Genomic DNA, 3,210 nt, shown 5'->3' with positions numbered 1-3,210 from the left:
ACAAAAAGTGCTGCAGCCCTCTGGGGTCTTCTCTGGTCACAATGGCCTGGGTGCCTAGGGTACCATTTACTAGGGGCTGATAGGTGGCCAGAGATGCCAATTGGGTTTTAGTTTCAACACAGTTTTAGGGAAGGAACACAGGCCCTGGGTACCTATTTGGCAGGAACTCAGGACACACTCAGTCAAAGCACATCAGCAGTTCAGAAAAAAGTGTGGGCATACCAAGGCAAGAAAGATGGCACTTTCTCACAATAGAACACTACTTTGGCACAACTGCAGGAAAAAAGCCCTTTACTAACTTAAAAAAAATATATTGTGGTATGATTGTGTGAAAATCCTTAACTTGTACCAAAGCACAACGTTTCCTATGGAAAACTACACATGAACTGAAGTAAGAACAAGTTCAGGTCGGCTGCGGCTTGCTGACTGTGGTTAGTTCATTTAGATTGTAACGTGTAACTTTAATGGTTACCCAATGGGGATACGTGGTGGAGGTTCCTCTCGCTCAGCTCTCTCCTAGTGGCATATGGGAGCCTAGGCTCTTGTCCCATGACGTACAGTCCTGTTCCACGCTGTTTGAGAAAAAGCTTTGCTCGCAGTCTTTGGATTGCTGAGCTTCATCCTGTAGATTACTACGACCTCTTAGAGGCCTTGGAGCTTGACTGAGGGGACAAGCCATGCAGGGTACACAATGCAGTGTGTCTAATATAGCCCTTTGCTGCTGGGAAGGGTCAAATATTTTGTTGGTGAAATCTTTTGGCTGTTCTAATAGATGTATTTTCTTCTTTAGCTTAACAATCTTTCACACTTATGGGTAAGTAGCAGGGCAGGTCCCAAAGTCCTAGTAGTGTAATTGTTTCACTACTATTCAATTTCCGGTCTGATGTATTTTGTGCTTAGGAGTGTACTTAGATGGCATGGATGTGATGTAATAATTTTGTAGATGTCAACTGTGTTGTATTGTCCCCTCTTACTCTATAGGACTCCATATGAGGAATTATATTCTATGGTTGTATGGTATTACAACGCGGGCTTTTACCACGCGTGCCATTACAACGCTGTTTTTATAACGTAAGTCGTTACAACGACTTGCACTGTAAGCGCTGGATAGTGGAATAGTTTAATTTTCGATTCCAACTCCAGCCCACGTTACAGTAGGGAAGGTGTTGGAATAGAAAATTAAACTATTCCCTATCCAACAGCACCCTCCAGCGCAAGTCGTTGTAATAGCAGCGTTGTAATGGTAGCGCGTGGTAATACCCGGGTTGTAAAGGCTGTTCCCCATTTCTATTACCAAGGCCCTTCCCAAAGAGAAGACATTACCCTTGCATCCTAGATTGGACAACCGCCAGGTTCAGGAATCCCATTATTCACAATTACACCCTATATATGAAGACTCCTACTATCTAGAACTCGCTCACACTGTTTTAGTGTGCATAATCCAGGTCCTAGACACAACCTTTCTTAATCAGAACATCCAATATTCTGTGGCGGCTCGCCAGCAGGGGTGGGGGCTGGAGAGTTAAGAAAATGGATGGGGAAATCCTTTACGACGCGGATGTTACCCCACGCTACCATTACGACGCGTCTCTTACAACGCAAGTCGTAACCACGACTTGCGCTGGAGGGCGCTCAAGGACAAGGAATAGTTAATTTACTATTCCAACACCTTCCCTACTATCCACGGGGACTGGTGTTGGAATAGTAAATTAAACTATTCCTAAGTCCGCACCCCACAGCGCAAGTCGTGGTAACGACTTGCGTTGTAAAACACGCGTTGTAACGGTACGCATGATAATAGCCCGCGTCATACCGTCATACATCCAAATGTATACCACTGACTAGATATTTATCCAGGAAAATTGTACAATTATTAAATAACATGACAGGAAAAGATGTTATATTAGGATGACGTTAAGTTGGGTCCCGAGGAGATGGGACTTCTATTGTGATACAGGGTTACGATATGTTATTGTATGCAAGTTTAGTGCTAGAGGCACTTTTGTGGTTTGAGACCCTGTGATGACCTTTGACTACCATTATTTTAACTGACTTTAGTGTGTTATTTCATCCTAGTCTAGATGTACGATGGTCCTGCATATGCCTTGCTTCTCTTCTTTCTTGTAACCTTGCTGTCCTTCAGTGGGAGCTGTCACGGAGTAAGACAGCCTTGCAAGGAATAGAACGTGTGGGTTGTGCATTTGAAAGCCTGAGAGGGAGAGTGAGATGTGGAATGTACTCTTTGGTTTCGAAGTGCAGTGTTGTGGGCAGTGATGCACACGTGCTTGGTGTTTTATGAGAATTATGAAGTTCTTACTATTTGCTTTGACATGGCCTCATGTCATCTTGTTTTCTGACTTTGCCTTGCTTCAGCTTTTCTGCATGCACAGTAGTGCTTGCAAGTTGCTTGGGTTATTCACATTCAAGGTCTTTCTGTTTTGGTGAGGGAGTGTTTATGTGTTCTGAAAGGCTTTTTGTGAGCTTCGTCAAGATAGAGGCTGGAACATGTGAGATTTGGAGAAGGGGATGTAAGAGCTCCTTCCTGCTGTGGGAATGCTTGCTTGGAATCTGGCCAGTTCTGGTAAGATTCCTCAGGCCCAGGGGGAGGTCTTTCTCGAACCTTCTAGTGTGTTTAAAGCTGTGGTTTGTGGACTTGGAAGCTGGGAGTTTGGAATCCGAGCGAGGACGGACGCGTCTATCTCGTAGCGTGGACCCTGGTTGCTGAGGCTCTCAATCACGGCTGTTTACTTCCCCAGACTGAGATGCGGTGTTTTGCACCAGGTGATGTATTGAGTTTTGGTTATTGCCATTGTGATGTTTGGCCAATAGCTTTGATCATTTTAGGTGTTTTCTTCATGATGTAGGACTGAGTTGAGGTGCACATCCAAAGTAATCATCTTATATATATGCATATATATAAAAATATATATATCTTTCTGATGTCTTGCAGGAAGTCCAGTATATTTGCTTGAGTCTTATCTCATATTCTTTGCTGCTTGTTTATTAATCAGTATTATTCATGCATTTAGATTATTGCTTGCCTATAAACATATATATCTCTTTGTATTTTTGAACCTTCTGCATTTGACATCTGGGAAAGCCTTTCTGTTACAGAGCATTGTGTAAAATAAACCCCAAGCCTTATTCAAAAGAGAGAGAGTCCTTGCATTTTGTAAAATAAAACCCTTTTCTAAAGGTGCTGTGTTAAAG

The 3,210-nt window shown here is 43.1% G+C and overlaps 1 non-coding gene across 1 annotated transcript; it reads left to right on the top strand.

Moving 5' to 3' along the window:
• The first annotated feature begins 472 nt into the window (after positions 1–472).
• LOC147731323 (small nucleolar RNA SNORA73 family) lies at positions 473–692 on the top strand. Its single transcript, XR_015308814.1, has one exon. It is a non-coding gene; the product is annotated as a small nucleolar RNA SNORA73 family (small nucleolar RNA).
• The last annotated feature ends 2,518 nt before the right edge of the window (positions 693–3,210 follow it).

The sequence above is a fragment of the Lissotriton vulgaris genome, chromosome 2_1 (assembly GCF_964263255.1).
Source record: "Lissotriton vulgaris chromosome 2_1, aLisVul1.2, whole genome shotgun sequence".
In the NCBI taxonomy this organism is placed as follows: Eukaryota; Metazoa; Chordata; class Amphibia; order Caudata; family Salamandridae; genus Lissotriton; species Lissotriton vulgaris.
Note: the sequence above shows the minus strand (reverse complement) of the source record. Positions and strands in the feature narration are given on the sequence as shown.